This window comes from Petaurus breviceps, unplaced genomic scaffold (genome assembly GCF_028583685.1).
Source record: "Petaurus breviceps papuanus isolate PSGF00001 unplaced genomic scaffold, PetGlider_PUasm1.0 90579, whole genome shotgun sequence".
NCBI lineage: Eukaryota > Metazoa > Chordata > Mammalia > Diprotodontia > Petauridae > Petaurus > Petaurus breviceps.
The window spans coordinates 6,498,792-6,517,664 of NW_027187278.1; positions in this window are offsets into that span (position 1 = coordinate 6,498,792).

Here is an 18,873-nt window from a genome sequence, read left to right on the forward strand (position 1 = left end):
ATCTCTCTCTCTCTCTCTCTCTCTCTCTCTCTCTCTCTCTCTCTCTCTCTCTATCTCTCTCTGTCTTTTCACCATATTCCTCATCAAAAGTTTTTGCTACTGACTACCCCCTCACCAATCTGCTCTCCTTTGTATTACCACCTTTCTCTTATCCCCTTCCCCTCCCACTTTCCTGTAGAGTAAGATAGATTTCTACATCCAATTGTGTGTGTAAGTTATTCCCTCTTTGAGCAATCCTGATGAGAAGGTTCATTCACTCACCCTTACCTTCCCCTTCTCCTCCACTGTAAAACCTTTTTCTTGCCTACTTTATGTGAGATAATTTATCTCTTTCAACCTCTCCCTTTCTCCCAGTACATTCCTCTGCCACTCCTTAATTTTATTTTTATATAATCATTTGTTTATATTCAACTCATACCTTTGCCATACAAATATATATGCATGTGCATGTTTATATGTATGTGTATGTGTGCATACATGCATATATGTATATGTATAAATATATACACATACATACACTCCTTCTAACTACCCTAATAATGAGAAAAGGTCTTATGAGTTACAAATATCTTCCCATGTAGGAATGTAAACAGTTTAACCTTATTGAGTTCCTCATGATTTCTGTTTACTTTTTTATGGTTTTCTTGAGTCTTGTATTTGAAAGTCAAATTTTCTATTCAGTTTTGCATTTTTAACAAGAATGTTTAAACTCCTCTATCTCATTGAATGTTCATCCTTCCCCCTGAAGGATGATACTCAGTATTTCCAGGTAGTTAATTCTTAGTTGTAATTCTAGCTCCTTTGCCCTCCAGAATATCATATTCCAAGCCCTCTGATCCTTTAATTCAGAAGCTGCTAAATCTTGTGTTATTCTGACTGTGGGTCCATCATACTTGAATTGTTTCTTTCTAGGTACTTGCAATATTTTTTTCCTTGAGCTGGGAACTCTGGAATTTGACTATAATATTCCTGGCAGTTTTCGTTTTGAGATCTCTTTCAATTTCTATTTTACCTTCTAGTTCTAGAATATTTGGACAGTTTTCCAGGATAATTTCTTGAAAGATGATGTCCAGGTTCTTTTTTTTTTGTCATCGTGGCTTTTAAGCAGTCTGATAATTTTTATATAATTAATTCATTTTTTTAATTTTCACCATTCACTTCCATAAGATTTTGAGATTTGAATTTTCTCCCCCACCCTTTCCTACCCCTCCCCAAGAAAGAGTGTAATCTGATATAGTCTCTACTTATAAATTAATATTAGACATATTTTAACATTAGTCATGATGTAAAGCAGAAATAGAACTAATGGGAGGAACCACAAGAAAAAGAAACAAAGCAAAGCAACCAAAGGAAATGAGAGCAAACGGTATTCTTCTATCTTCACTCAGACTCCCAAGTTCTTTTTTCTTGATACAGATAGCATTTTCTATCATGAGTCTTTTGGAATTGTCTTAGACCCTGGAGTTGCTGAGAAGAATTAAGTCTATCAAGGTCAGTCATTGCACAGTGTATCTGTTCCTATGTACAATGTTCTCCTAGTACTGCTCATTTTACTTATCATCAGTTCACATAATTCTTTCCAGGTTTTTCTGAAGTCTGCCTGATCAATATTTTTATAGCACAATGGTATTCCATTACATTCATATGCCACAACTTGTTGAGCCATTCCCCAATTTATGGGCAGTTACTCAAATCTTTGCCACCATCAAAAGAGGTGCTATAAATATTTTTGTACTTGTGGATCCTTTTACTTATTTTTATAATCTTTTTGGGATAGCAACCCAGAAGTTGTATTGCTGGGTCAAAGGGTATGCACAATTTTATCTACGGTACCTTTTAGTAGGATGTCATTTCCTTCCTTATCTCTTATATTTATACCTATTTTTGCTTTTATTTTGAGATCAGGATTGCTACCACTGTTTTCTTTTCTTTTCTTTTTTTTTAGTTCAGTTGAAGCAAAACATATTCTGCTCCAGGCTTTTACTGTTACTCTTTGTGTATCCCTCTGCTTCAAATATGTATCTTATAAACAACAAATTGTAGGATTATGATATTTAATCCACTCTACTATCCAAATCTGTTTTATGGGAGAGTTCATCCATTCACATTCACAGTTAGGATTACCATCTATGTCTTTTTCTCTATCCTATTTCCCCTGTTTAATTTTTTCTCTCTTCTTCCATCCTTTCCCTCCTCACTAAACTTTTGCTTTCAATCACTGCCTTCCCCAGTCTGCCCTCCCTTCTATCAGGCCCCTCCCTTTTCTTCCCCTTCGCCTTACTATTTCTTCCCTCCCTCCTATCCATGCTTCCTGCTTTTATTTTCCTTTTCCTCTTTCTACTTCCCATGGGGTAAGTTAGACATACCTAAGTGATTATGTGATTCCCTCTTTGAGTCAAATCTAATGAGAGTAATGTTCAAATAAGGCTCTTCTATCTTCCTTCTTTCCTTATACTGTAATAGGATTTGGTCCACCAGAAAACCATGATGAAAAAAAGAGCCTGGATAGTATCCTTCAGAAAATCATCAAAGAAAACTGTCCTGAGGTGCTAGAAACAGAGGGTAAAATAGTTATAGAAATAATTCAACAAGCACCTCCTGACAGATATCCCAAAATGAAAACACTGAGGAATATTGGAGTCAAATTCCAAAATTACCAAGTAAAAGAGAAAATACTGCAATTTGTCAGAAAGAAAAAATTTAAATATCATAGAAACACAGTTAGGATAATGCAGGAACTTGTAGCTTCCACATGAAAAGATCATGGGGTGTGGAATACATGTGATATGATTTACCCTTGTCTTCCTCCTGTTTTCCTCTTCTCCAAGTACAATTCCTTTTCATCACTTAATTAGATTTTTCATCATATATATCCATGTCCTCTGTCTATGTATATCCCTTTAAATTGACTAAATAACAATACAGTTCTCAAGAGTTACAAGTGTCATCTTTCCTTTTAGGGATGTAAATAGTGTGCCTTTATTAATAATGTGCTGTTTTTTTGCTTTCTTTCCTGTTTACTTTTTTAATGCCCTTCTTGAGTCTTGTATTTGAAGATCAAATTTTCTGTTGAACTCTTGTCCTTTCATCAGGAACGTTAGGAAGTCCCCTATCTCATTAAATATCCATCTTTTTCCCTGAAATACTATGCTCAATTTCACTGAGTAGTGGATCCTTGGTTGTAATCCCAACTCCTTGGCCTTACAAAATATTGTATTCCACACCCCATGATCTTTTAATATAGAAGCTGCAAAGTCCTACATAATCTTACTGTGGTTCCATGATATTTAAATTGTTTTATTTCCTCTTTTAGATGGTAATTTTGGAATTTGGCTCCAATATTCCTCAGTGTTTTCAATTTGGGATCTCTTTCAGGAGGTGCTTGTTGAATTATTTCTATAACTATTTTCCCCTCTGGTTCTAGGATCTCAGGACAGTTTTCCTTCATGATTTTCTGAAAGATGCTATCCAGACTCTTGTTTTCATCATGGTTTCTGGACAAATAATTTTTCAAATTGTCATTCCTGAATTGGTTTTCCAGGTCTGTCATTTTACCAATTAGGTATTTTATGTTTTCCATTTTTTTTCATTCTTTTGTTTCTATTTGACTGATTCTGATATCTCATAAGTTGTTAGGTTCCACTTGCCCAATCCTAATTTTTAATGAATAGTTTTCTTCTATTAGATTATTGTACCTCCTTTTCCATTTGACCCATTTTATTTTTAAAGAATTTCTTCTCTTCATTGAGATTTTGTGCTTCCTTTTCCATTTTGCCAGTTCTATTTTTAAGGAGTTTTCTACAGTTTTTGTCCTTCATTTTCCAAACTCTCCACTCTCTCTTTCATACTACACATTTCTTTTTCTAAAATTTTCTTCTTCCTCTCTTATTTGACTTTCAAAGTCCTTCTTGAGCTCTTCCAAGAAGGATTTTTGGGCTTGAGGTTTTGGATGTGAGTATAATGACTACGTTTTCTCTTCTGAATTTGTGCATTGATCTTCCCTGTTCCCATAATAATAATCTATGGTCACTGTCAATTTCTGCTTTTTGTTCATGTTGTTTGCCTAATTCCTGGGTTTTATAGTTAAGCTCTATTGCTGAAGCACAGTGGGGACTAACCCAAACTTCTTGAGCTAGGAGTCTGAGACTTGACAACTGGAGAACAGCAGTGCACATGGCGATTTTCTGAGGCTGAGGTCTGCTGATTCCTATGGCTATGCAGGGTACTTGGGGAGGGGATTCTGGTGTTGGTGTTTGCCTGCTCCCCCACCCTGGGGTGCCATATCTCCCCCTGGTTTGCTGGGGTGGGATTTGTTGCTAGCTTTCTGGGACACCTCCCATCCTCTACTGCTCCCTCTTTCTTAAAGTGAGAGGGGCCTTTCCCATTAATTCCACAAGCTTCCTGGGCTACAAGCCTGCTGCATCCCATCTTTCTGCTGCCTCAGCTGTTTCATTGTTTTTTCCCCCTGGGGTGAAATTTTCTAGGCTTTCATAAGTCACTAAGAGAGGGTGAGAATACCTTACTTCTTCCTCTACCATCTTGGCTCCTGGAAGTGGAACCTCCACAAATTTTTTTAAAATTCATCTCTCTTGAATCTATTTTCTCAGCTAGTTATTTTTTTCAATAAGATACTTCAAGTTGTCTTCCATTTTTTCATTCTCTTGCTTTTGTTTTATAGTTTATGTAGTTTTTATAATGCCATTAACCTCCATTTGTTCCATTCTCATTTTTAAGGAATTATTTTCTTCAGTGAGCTTTTGGACCTCCTTTTCTATTTGGACAATGCTGCTTTTTAAGTCATCCTTTGGATTTTTGGACCTTTTACACTATTTGGCCTAGTATGTTTTGTAAAGTGATATTTTCTTCAGTAATTGTTTTGTATTTCCTTTATCGAGCTGTTGACTCATTTTTTTTTAATGATTTTCTTCTATCACTTTCATTTTTCTCCCCGTTTTTCCTCTACCTCTCTTACTTAATTTTCAAAATTGTTTTTTGAGCTCTTCCATGTCCTGACACCAATTCACATTTTTCTTGGAGGCTTTAGATGTAGGAGCTTTGACTTTAATGTCTTCTTCTGAGTGTGTGTTTTTATCTTTCCTGTCATCATAGTAGTTTTCAATAGTCACAGTTTTTTCCTATTGTTTGATAATTTTCCCCAGCCTATTAGTTAACTTTTATATCTTTGTTAAAGTAGGACTGTGCTTCCAGCGTAAAATGTATGCTGTCCCAAGCTCTGGGATTTTGTACAGCTATTTTCAGAGTTCTTCTAGGGACATATAAGTTTTCAGTTTTTCCAAGGTGGTATGATTTAAGGAGAGGTGTTTCCTCCTCTCCTGGCTTGTACTCTTATCTGTGAGCAGCCACAAGCACTCTTTTCTACTCTCAAACTGTAATGAGGTTCCCTGCTCCACTGCTGCTACAAACTCTGCTATGCTAGTGCTCCTCCTCACCCTGGTATTGCCACCAAGGACTAGAACCATATCTAAGTATGGATAAAGCAACAGATTCCTCCCTCAGTGCCAGCAAAATGATCCCTGTAATCTCCTTCTGACCAGTTATTGAATTCCCTTACCATCTGTGAATTGAGAGCTCTGGAAGCTGCCACTGTTATTGCTGATTCAGTGGCTCCCAAGGTCTACTCCTGGTTTGCTGGAGCCTAGGCTGTATTCACATGGCTTGTGATGGACTGCACTCCCCTCTCAACCATGTGTGATAGACTTTTTCTGCTGACCTTCTAAGTTGTTTTTGGTGTCTGTGTGCTGAAAGTTCTGGAAACTGCCATTGCTACCCGTGATTCAGTTACCACAAGATTTGCTCTGTGTTTACTGCATCACAGTCTGTGTGGTATGGCATTTACTGGGCTGTGTTCCTCTCTCACCCTTGTACAAAAAAACTTTTTTTGCTGGCCTTCCAAGTTGTCTTTGGCTAAAGATTTGCTTCGCTGCATTTTTTTGTGGGTTCTGCTGCTCTAGAATTTGTTTAGAGTAATTTTTAAAACAGAATTTGGTGCTTTTACTACCTTTACTCCACCATCTTGATAAGGTTAATTTACTCCTATGTTCGCTATATTTTAAACAGAAATTAGTATTTTATGTTGTAAAGCTTTCCTTGTATCTAATTGTATGCTATGACTTTTATCATTTTCATTAATATCATTTATGTTTATATTTTTTTTCCAATAATGAGACAATCTTGAATACTTGGTATAAATCAAACCTAGTAAAAAAAAAGTATAATAATCATTGGAGAGATTTCTGAAGCCTTTTTTTAAAAATGGGTTATAATTTATATCCCTTTCACTTTCTTCTTTGAAATTTATTTCTTTGAATTTTTTGTTATTCAATAAATCAGCAAGTATTGTAAATAAGAATACATTCAATTTATAACATCAATTTTATTGGCACATATTTAGGCTAAGTGTTCTCTAATTTCTTTTAATTCCTTTTAGTTTATTGTGAATATATTTTTTTTAATTTTTCAGGAAATTGAGGTTCAAGTGATGCCTGATAACTTTATCTCTTCCTTATTACTATAGACTTCTACTTGCATATGCCTATCATATAGCAAATTTCCCTATCCTCACACTCCCTTTTTGCTACAACAATGCTTTACTACTGTCTGATCCTGATTTTTGAAAGTATGATCCAACTATAATGCCTGCCTTGTCCTGATATGTCCCTTAAACTTCTTCTAAGCCAAGAGTCTTAGTCCACGATCCCATTTTTTAGTCAAAGTGGCTAGACTGATTGAACCCTGCTTTGAGCCTATAGGATCCTGTACTACATTAAGACCAATTGCATTGTTGACTCATCTTTGGTCTATTGTTCTTGCCCTGTTCACATGAAAGTGGAATGGAATTATTACCCTATCTTGAGAACTATTTCTTTGTCAGTTGTACCTTGATTTTAGACAATTACCAGGTCTGACTCTCTGAGACAGACAGACAGACAGACAGACAGACAGAGAGAAAGAGAGAGAGAGATATTGGGAAAAGCAGACTCCTTTCTTTACTCCTATTTAGTCATCTTGCTGATCCCTCACTCCCCTATATTTCATGTCTTCCTTTATTATAATGTAAACTTCTTTAGGGAAGTGACTGTCATGCTTTATCTACTTCCCTCCAGCTCCTTAGCACCTTCATTGACACACAGTAAAAGAAATACATTTTTAAATCATTCTTCTTTATGATTGGAAAGTAATCCACCTCTACAATTATAATTTTTCAAATGAAATATCCATGTTTTAATGCAACTTATTTTGTTTAGAAATATCATTATACTGTCTCTTGTCAAGCTGATTTAGCTTAGACATAGCATGACTCTTCCAGACATTGGTTGGCTATGGTTATGAGGATTTGGATTTTATTTTATTAGTTACATATATCAGAGGGCATGAACAGAAAAAAAGAAACAATTTTAACCTTTAAACATAAATGGAAGTGTACTATTTTAGTAAATTTCTCTTCATAAATATATGCATCTTAACAAATTTAGTGTGAACAATAGAATTTCAGGAACAAATTCTCAGAGAGAGGAAAAATTGTAAATGTCTATGCTTATACTTACACAGCAAGTTTAAAAGTGTAGACAATCATCTATCATTTGCTATTTTGAACTTGTAGAATCATTAAATTTAATGCATTGCCAACTATTGTTCAGTGAGATATGTATTAGATTTGCTGCCAAGTACATCTGAACAAAACTGTTCATTCTGGTGTTGGATTTAATCTCCTTTTGATAATCTGATATATTTGTTCTAACATTTATTATAGATGGTGGAAATAGCTGGTGGGGAAAACAGAATCTGAAATTTAGCCCATTTCTCTCAAGAAAATCATCCATGATACATAGTATATAATCTTTCAAAGAATAGATTGAAATAATGCATTTCAGTTATACAGATAGGTGCTATAATGTTTTGTGTGGTATAATTTTCCAGTGTTCCTTGAATGTACCCATTTGTAAAAAAAAAAGCTAAGTTGGATTCATAAACCAAACTTAATTGCAATGAAAAACATGTTAGTCATTTGCTATTAAAAGTTCAAGAACAATTTATTGAACTATCAAATCACACAGGCTTAAAACTTAAATTCCTTAAAAACAAACAGAAAAAAAAGCCATTAAGTTATTTTTGTCTTGGGAATAGGACAGAATTCCCAACAATTTCTGAAAAGGCTCTAAATATTTTGTATTACATTTTGTAGTATATTTCATATTATATACTTATTCGAAGTGTTATTCTTAGCATTAATATGTATGAAATCAAATTATTGATCAACTCTAAAAAACACTGAAGATGCTCTTTTATTTTTGCGGTACCAAACATCCCACCAAGATTTGATTCTTCACGTAAAAATAAACAAGCAATCCATATCATTAGCATGCAAATTTGTATTTGTCTTTTAAAATGGTAAAATTATATGTATATCAAAGAATTGCTTTAAAATAAATTTCTTTATGATTTATTGTTAGTAAACATTTCATTTACCTACCTATGTAATATATCTATATATACAGAGTCATATAAAAATTGGGGGGCAAGAAGGACTTGCAAAGAAGTCCTTGTCTAGATATACCTTTCCTACTTCTTACTTAAACAACCTGACAAACACATTGTATTTATTCCTTTAAATTTTAGCTACAGAGGATAGTTTCTTTCTAACCTTTTAATATCTTTTTAAGTTCTGAAATTCTATAATACAGCATGTTGTGTCTCATATAGCTTCCCTATATGTTCTCAATTTTTTAAAAGTTACCAATCCCTGTTACCACCTTTCTTTCTTATCTTTGGGATTTCACATCAAGAAACATCTCATTCTGAGAGCTAACAATCCTTGTTTTCTACCACACTGTTTTTCTGAAGATGGGAACATTTTTCTCTCCTAATTAGGTGAGTTTGGGTTCATAATACATCACTCTTATCTCTATTATTTCAGAGAAAAAAAATAATCAGCACTGGTCACAATATATCTACTTACACTTAATTTTTGTTCTGTTAATTTCTGTACATATAAGGCAATTAGCGGTCACTTATTTATCTCTTTAGGAGCAATAAGTAGTTATAATATTCATTGAAAGATTTAGTGTGGTTGAGGATGAGCTTGACATTTATGCCCTTTTAGTTCAAGTTATATTTTAGGATGAAATGAAGTACTTTTAAGTGATTAAATAGTTAACAAAAGAGATTTGCTCTCTGAAACAAGAAGGATATGAAACTAGGATACAGTGGCATTTAGCTACCATAAAATGTAGAGCAATTAGTGGAAACCCATTTTGTCAGAAATGCAGAGTCTCATAACTTGTATGGTATTTAGGCACTCACCAAGTTTGATGGGTGAACATGTATGGGACCATTTTTTCCCCTTAGCTGACCAGGAAGTTTCTTTAGGGATCACTTAGGTCTGGCTTAGAGTTTTGTTTATTTTAGAGAAAATCCATGTTACAAAGAAATAGGCGGCCCTCATCCTATCTTAAGAGGGAACATTTGTCCTGATGGCATGAAAACAAAATGTCCTGCCAATACCACTGACAACTTACAGTCACTGATTCTTGGTTAAGATATAGACCACTTTTTGGTGAATTAATATGATTCCTAAATATCTAGTCCTTAGGTTCAAATAACATGCATGTGGAGAGATGGAAGTTGCAGTGACAAGAAGAAATGTTATTCATACAAGCCATGGTAGAGAAAATTCACATAGATCAATATGCCTTGAAACTACAGCATTTTCTAGGTATGAGGCCAAGGAAAGAAAACAGTCATTGGAACTGCAGCTTAAGAAAGATGATAATCTATAGGAAATAATACTTTGAACTTGAATAAACTACAAACACTTAGAAGCTCTAGTTTTCATTCTTAGAAATGCAGGTGCCATCATCCCCATCAATCAATCTCTATCTTCATATTTTTCTAAATTTAGGATTGCTGGTTATCACAGACTGTGATTTCTAGACAAGCTTGTCACTCTGCATTTGATGGGTACTACTAATTCAGAACAATCTTTCCTCTCTGGTTCTTAGTGAAAGTTCATACACAACAAAAACACAGCCTTGAATTTATCAGATTATAACTCCAAATGTTATTACTAATGTATTTTAGTAATATGAGTTTTTGGAACTGGCAGTGTTTCTATCCATCCCTTGATTTTTCTCTCTACTGTTTTATGAAATATATCTCTAAAGGCTTTCTAATGACACTCAGGTATACATCAGTGATATATCACCTGCCCCTTTTGTCAGTGTTGACCTTTATATTTATACAGGATAGATAGAGAGACACACACACAGAGACAGAGAGACAGAGAGATAGAAAGATGGATAGATAGAGATAAGTGTGCAGATATGTTATGAAAAGCTAATACAAATGAAATTTTTCTGTTTAACTTCTACTAAAATCCTTTTCATATTTTTCTTTTTTTTAATTTTTTGGTCTTTATGAATTTGTTTGTTGACTTTTACAAGATTAAGTTCCACAATTCCTTGAGTTTCAAATTTTTTCTGCCTCCCTCCCCTACCCCCCCACAATGGCGGCATACAATCAAGTATACGATCTGCAAATACTTTCACATTCGACATTAGTCAGGTTATAAAGGATTGTATCAGATAGAATGAAGAATGGGAAAGAGGAAACAAAACCAAACAAGAAAAAGGAAAAGATCAGGTAGTTTGCTTCTTTCTGGATTCAAACTCATTTCTTTCTAGTTCTTTCTCTGGATGTAGACATCTTGCTACATCATGAGTCTTTTGGGGTTGACTTATAGCCCTGCAGTGATAAGAAAAGTCCAGTCTATCAAAGTTGATTCCAACACATGTTGTGTCTGGAATTGTGTAGAAATTTCTCCTAGTTCTACTCTTCTCACTCAACATCAGTTTGTAAAAGCCTCTCCAGGTAAATATGAAGTCCATCTACTCCTCGTTTCTTATATTATAATAGTATTCCATTACATTCATATACCAAGACTTGTTCAGCCATTCCCCAATTGATAGGCATCCCCTTGATTTCCAATTCTTTGCCACCACAAAAATAGCTGCTATAAATATTTTTGTACATAGGGGTCTTCCACTTCTCTGATCTCTTTGGGATACAACACTAGAAGTGGTATTGCTGGGTCAAAGGGCATGGAAGTATGTATAGCCCTTTGGGCATAATTCCAGATTGCTCTCTAGAATGGTTGGATCAGTTCACAACTCCACCAGCAATGCAATAGCATTGCAATTTTTCTACATCCCCTCCAGCATTTGTCACTTTCCTGTTTTGTCATCTTAGCCAATCTGAAAGGTGAGATGTGGTACCTCAGAGTTGTTTTGATTTGCATTTCTTTAATCAGTAGTGATTTGGAGAATTTTTTCCTATGCTTATAGATATCTTTAAAGTCTTCCTCTGAAAACTGCCTGTTCATATCCCTTGACCATTTATCAATTGGGAAATGACTTGTATTCTTATAGATTTGATTCAATTCTTTGTATATTTTAGAAATGGTCCTTTATCAGAGACACAGTTTGTAAAAATTATTTCCCAATTTTCCACTTCCGCCCTAATCTTGGTTATATTGGCTTTGTTTGTATAGAAGTTTTTCAATTCAATGTAATCAAAATTATCCATTTTGCATTTCATACTACTCTCTAATACTTATTTGGTCATAAAGTCTTCCCCTCTCCACAAATCTGACAAGTAAACTATTTCTTGCTTTAAGAGATTCTTTAGAGTATCAGCCTTTATACCTAGATCTTGCACCCATTTAGACTTGATTTTGGTATATGGTGTTAGATAATGGCCTATGCCCAGTTTCTGCCATACTATATTCCAGTTTTCCCAGCTATTTTTGTCAAATAGTGAGATCTTATAGCAAAAACGGTGGTCTTTGGGTTTATCAAACAATAGATTACTGTAGTCTTGACTGCTGAGTCTTGTGTGCCCAATCAATTCCACTGATCCACTATTCTATTCCTCAGTGAGGACCAAGTAGTTTTGATGACTGCTGCTTTATAATGCAGATGGAAATCTGATATAGTTAGTCCACCTTCCGCAGCATTTCTTTTCATTAATTCCCTTGATATTCTGGACCTTTTGTCCTTTCAAATGAATCCTGTTAATATTTTTTCTAACTCTATAAAGTAGGTTTTTTTTTGGTAAATTGATTGCTATGGCAATAAGCATATAATTTAATTTAGGTAAAATTGTTATTTTCATTATTTTAGCTTGACCCAGCCACTAGCAATTGATGTTTTGTTTTGTTTTTTTACAATTAGTTAGATCTGAGCTTTTTTGTGTGAAAAGTGTTTTGTAGTTGTGATCATATAGGTCCTGGGTTTGTTTTGGCAGGTAGATTCCCAAATATTTTATAATGGCTACAGTAACTTTAAATGGGATTTCCATTTCTATCTCTTGCTGTTGAATTTCATTAGAAATATGCAGGAATGCAGAAGATTTATGTGGGTTTTTTATATCCTGCAACTTTGTCAAATTTATTTATTGTCTCAAGTAGTCTTCTACTTGATTCTCTAGGATTCTCTGAGTATATCATCATATCATCTGCAAAGAGTGATAGCTTGGACTCTGCCTAATTTGATTCCTTTGATTTCTTTTTCTTCTCTAATTGTCTAATTTCTCCTCTAATTTTCTTCTCCAATCTAATAATTTTTCTTCTCTAATTCTCTTCTTCTAATTTCTTCTCTCATCTAAATCTCTAATTTCTTCTCTAATTACTACTAACTTTTCTAGTACTAGATTGATTAAGATGGGTGATAGTAGACATCCTTGTTTAACCCCTGATCTTATGGGAAATGTTTCTAGCTTATCCCCTTTCCATATAATACTTGCTGATGGCTTTAAATAGATGCTACTTATTATTTTAAGGAAGGCTCCATTTATTCCTATACTTTTTACTGTTTTTAATAGGAACAGATGTTGCATTTTGTCAAAAGATTTTTCTGCATCTATTGAGATAATCATGTGGTTTCTGCTAGTTTTATTGTTGATATGATCAATTGTACTGATGGTTTTCCTAATATTAAACTATCCTTGAATTCCTGGAATAAATCCTACTTGATCAAAGTGTATTATTCTTGTGACAAGTTGCTGTGGTCTTTTTGCTAATATTTTATTTAATTTTTTTGCATCTATATTCATGAGGGAAATTGGCCTATAATTTTCTTTCTCTGTTTTTTCTCTTCCTTATTTAGGTATCAGTACCATATTTGTTTCATAAAAAGAATTTGGTAGGACTCTTTCTTAACCAATTTTCCCAAATAAGTTGTAGAATATTGGAATCAATTGTTCTTTAAATATTTGATAGAATTCACTAGCAAATGCATCTGGCCCTGGAGATTTTTTCCCAGGTAGTTCACTGATGGCTTCTTTGGTTTCTTTTTCTGAGATAAGGTTATTTAAGTAATTTACTTCCTCTTCAGTTAATCTGAGCAATTTATATTTTTGTAAATATTCATCCATGTCACTAAGATTGTCAAATTTATGTGCATATAATTGGGCAAAATAATTCCTAATTACTGTTTTGATTTCCTCTTCATTGGAGGTAGATTCATCCTTTTCATTTTGATACTCATAATTTGATTTTCTTCTTTCTTTTTTTTATCATATTGACTAAAGTTATACCAATTTTATTTTTTTTCATAAATCCAGTTCTTAGTTTTATTTATTAATTCAATAGTTTTCTTAATTTCAATTTTATTAATCCTTCCTTTGCTTTTCAGTATTTATAATTTAATATTTAGCTGGGGATTTTCAATTTGTTCTTTTTCTAGTTTTTTCAATTGCATGACCAATTCTTTGACCTCCCTTTTCTCTAATTTATTCACGTATGCACTCAGGGACATAAAACTTCCCCTGAGAATTGCCTTTGCTCCATCCCACAAATTTTGATATGTTGTCTCATTATTTTCATTCTCTTGAATAGAGTTACTGATTGTTTCTATAATTGCTTGTTTGACCCATTCATTCTTAAGGATAAAATCCTTTAATTTCCAAATATTTTTTAGTCTATCCTTCCATGGTCCTTTATTGCATATGACTTTTATTGGATCATGATCTGAGAAGGATGCATTTAATAGTTCTGCCTTTCTGCACTGAATTGTGAGGTTTTTATACTGTACCACATGGTTGATTTTTGCGTATGTGCCATGAACAGCTAAGAAGAAAGTATATTCCTTTTTCCAGAGATCTCTCATATCTAGCCCCTTTAAAATCCTATTTGCCTCCTTAACTTCTTTCTTGTTTATTTTGAGGTTAGATTTATCAAGTTCAGAAAAAATGGGAGATTAAGGACCCCCACTAGTACAGTTTTACTATTTCTTCCTCTAATTCCCTTAACTTCTCCTTAGGAATTTGGACACTATACCACTTGGTGCATATGTGTTAAGTAATGATATTGCTTAATTTTCAATGGTGCTTTTTACCAGGATATGGTTTCCTTCTTTATGTCTTTTAATTAGATCTATTTTTACTTTTGCTTTATATAGCAGTATAAAGCATTGCTATAATATCTCAGTATGAAGCATAAAGGATTGCTACCTTCTTTTTTTACTTTGGGTGAAGCATAATATATTCTTCTCCAGCATGTTACCTTTTCTCTGTGCGTACCCCTTTGTTTCCAATGTGTTTCTTGTAGACAGCATATTGTAGGATTATGGCTTTTAATCCATTCTGTTATCCTCCTCTGTTTTATGGGAGATTTCATCCCATTCACAAACACAGTAATGACTACTATCTGTTTCATTCCCTCCATGCTATATTGCACCCCAAGTTATGTGCATGTGTGCATCAATGTGCATGTGTGCCCATGTGTATGTATGAGTGTCAGTTTTCCTTGTTTACTTTTTATGTCTTTTTTGAGTCTTGTAATTGTATGTCAAATTTTCCATTGAGCTCTGGCTTTTTCATATGGGAAAGTCTGGAAATCCCTTATTTCATTAAATGACTATCTCCTTGCCTGAAAGATTATAATCAGTTTTGCTGGGTAGTTAATCCTTGGTTGCAATCCTAGCTGTTTTGCCTTACCAAATATCAAATTACAATCCCTCTGATCTTTTAATGTAGAATCTGCTAGGTTCTGTGTAATCCTGACTGTAGTTCCATGATATTTTAATTCTTTCTTTTTGGCTGCTTGCAATATTTTTCTCCTTATTATGTAATTCTGGAATTTGGATACTATATTTCTTGGAGTTTTCAATTTGAGATGTCTTTCAGAAGGAAACTGGAGAATTCTTTCAATAACTACTTTACCTTTTTATTCTAAGAGTTCAGGACAGTTTTCTTTGACAATCTCTTGGAGGATATTGGCCAGGCTGCTTTTTTCATCATGGCTTTCTGGTAGACCAATGATTCTTAAGTTGTCTCTCCTGAATCTGTTCTCCAGGTCACTTGTTTTTCCAGTGAGATATTTTACACTTTTTTTTTCCAATTTTTCAATCTTCCTGTTTTGTTTGATTGACTCTTGGTGCATCATAGAGTCCTGAGCTTCAATTTGACCGATTCTAATTTTTAGTGAATTATGGTCTTCAGTTAGGTTTGAAGGTCCTTTTTAGGGAGGTTTTTTTTTCCAATTAGTTAACTAATTTTACTTTTTAAGGATTTGTTTTCTTCAGTGAGATTTTTCCCAGTTTGGTCACTGTAGATTTAAATTTATCTTCTATCTCCCTAATTTGTCTTTTAAAATCTTTCTTGAGCTCCTCCAAGAATGTTCTTTGGGCTTGAGACCAGTTCATATTTCCATCTGCTGTGTCAGGTGTGGACACAGAGTCCATGTTGTATCCTGAAAGTTATTCTTCTTGTTCAGAATAATAGAGTTCTATTGTCTTTGGTCTTGCATTTTCAAGTTGGTTCCAGCCCATTTTAATTGCCTATTTCCTGTCCTTTAAAATGTATTTCTGCTCCTGGAGTACAGAGGGCTCTGACCCAAGCTTCTCAGGCTTGGAGCTATGTGCCTGGTTGTTGGCTTGGTGTGCTGTAGCTTCTGGGTGTCTAGATTGAGGCCAAGGCCAGTGTTCTCAGTGTTTCCCCTCAGTTACTCTGAGTCTCAAAGAGTAATTTGTTGGGGAGGGGTAGTCTGGCCACTTCAGATTTCTGCCTCTATGCCCCTAGGCTACAGCTTAGGTAGACTTTTGCTGGTCAGGTGAAGTGGGGCTTGTTGGGACCACTCCCACTCTTCTCTTCAGACTCCTTACTGCCTCAGTTACACCTTTTCTCTGTGACTCCTAAACCTGAAGCTATTTCTTCTATTTCAGGATTTTACTCTGAGTGGAACATTTATCTCTGGATTTTTTTGTTTGGGGGGGGGATTGCAGCAGCCAGAGTTTACTTTGCCATCCTGATCCCTGGAAAATCAGGTAGGTGATTTTTAAACTTTCAGGCTGGAGGCTGATAGCCCCAGAAGAAGCTGCTGTCTCTGCTTCGAGCCCTGAGCTTTCTCTTAAGGATCCTCCCATCCCGTGGTGAGACACTGGTGAGATGCCTGCAAATACCCCTGGGGATGGATGAGTCTGCTGGCTGGGGCTCCTTTTCTCTCTGCTGCAGTCTACTCTCAAGTCTGAGCTGCTGCAGTCCCCACATGCTCCATGCTCCCCTTGCCCTGACCCACAGGGGCACTTTCCTGGGCTGGATTCTGCCACACTCCATGGCCCAGTGGATTCTGACACTCCAAAATCCATTCAGATTCACTTTTTAACGTTTAGTGATGGGATTCACAGAGGAATGTAGAAAAGTTACTGCTTATGTTCCTGCCATCTTGGTTCCATCCTCACAGATTTTTCACTGTAGGTTAGAGATGACTCTGGATTCTTGATTATCAAGTCAAGAAAACAAAACCTCTATCATATCCTCATAACCTATAAAAATACTTTGAGGAGAGACTTGATAGATCTGATATTTTTCATCAATAAATCAACAAGAATTAATGAACAACTTACTGGGTAATAGAACTGCTATTAATAGAGGATATGGAAGAAAAAATGGAAATAATCTTTGTTCTCAATGAAGTCACATTACAGTAGAAGGGAAAATATCTATACATATGTTTTATTAAGTTTTCATACATAAACAGTAGGTGTGTATAAATAAATGTACACATATTTACATATAGTAATGTCTGTGGCTAAGCTTTTGCAGATGCATAATGAGGAAAGGTCTCATATGAGTGCTTACAAATGATCTGAGTATTGAAGATTCTTAGACATTCTAAGAGTTCCAGATAGATGAGGAGGAAAATAATGAAAGACAAAGAGGACAATCTATACTGAGCAAAGAGGTGGGAAATGGAGTTTTCTGTATGGTAAACAATAAGAATGCCATCATACTCTTATTTAGAGAGGTTCTTCATTAAAAGGAAAGTTACCAGACTATGAACAACAACATAAAAAGACATATTAAATAAGGCATGGATTGAATTGTGAACTACTTCTAATAAAGAAATCACCATGATGAATGAAATCAGGCATTGTTGATGCATGGAAGGATTGAAGCATCTTTCTTTAACTACAAGTTCACTGGAAAATGACACTTGTACGGAAAGTGTATTTTTATAAAACAACAGTATAATTACATGATTTTTTTGGCTGTAGCTTTAGAGAACATTAAAGTTGGATTCTGTTTTTTTTTACTTAAAAAAAGAAATTTCTACAAATATTTTAATAAGAAAAAAAAGTAACTATAACATTCTCCTTCTGAAGTTAATTCTGTTTCCTTGAAAACCATTATTTCTTTGGCACAACATAGCAGGATTTCCTTGAGGGAGCATTTAAATTTAGAAGAGTCTATATGGCAATTTATGATACACACAGTATTGCAAACTGAGTTAAGATATGAAAAACAGTGGAGCTAAGATGGCAGATTAAGTGCAAACACCTAGCTGAACTCTCTCAATGTTCCCCTACAAATAACTTTTTTTTAAAGCAATTGGGGTTAAGTAACTTGTTCAATGTTACACAGCCAGTTATTTCTGGGTGTGGTGCTAAGTATCTGAGCCCGGATTCGCTCCCCAGGTCATCCCAACACTGGGGCTGGTGCTCTTACTTACTGTGCCACCTGGCCACCCCTAAGCAATTGGGGTTAGGTAACTTGCTCAAGGTGACATGGCCAGGTGTTTCTGAGTGGGTGCTAAGTGTCTGAGCCTGGATTCGATCCCAGGTCATCCTTACTCTGGGGCTGGTGCTCTTACTCACTGCATCCCCTACAAATAACTTTAAGATAATATCTCAAATCCAACTTTTGGAGTTACAGAGTAAACAAAATCTCAGTATGAAATATTTTTTCTGATCTAAGAAAAGTTAAGAACTCAGTAGGTAAAGTCTGTGACAGTGTGCTAAAGGTTTGTCAGGAGTCCTCACAAGCTGGGGCTGTAATGGAGGCCACAGTAGTAGCAGTAACAGAAGCAGCCCTACCTACTTCCAGAGCTCTCAGCCCAGAGTTGGTAAATTTGTCAGACAACTGGGTAGAGCCAGCATTGATTGGAAATTTTATTGTCCATACACAGATTAAGTCACATTTCCAAGGCAGAGAGGAATGATTGTGATCAGTTGCCAGGGTATAAGGGCCATGGCCACAGTTCCAAAGCAAAAAGAATTGCTATTGCCTGTTTTTCTAGGGGATCAGGAGCATCTCCTGGGTAAAGATGAGAGTGAAGACAAAAGAATAATGACCACATTTTCCCCAAGATCATGCAATCTTGGAAGTATCAAAACTGCGGGACCCTCACTCCACAGAGTACTAGCTCTGAAAACAGCAGAATAAAAAAGACTGGAGTTTGAGACAGTACCTCCCCAAAACCAGGTGATCAGAGTACAACTTTCAACATAACATTCAAAGAAAAAAAATGTAGGCTGGAAAAATGAGCAAACAACAGCAAAAAATAACTTGACCATAAAA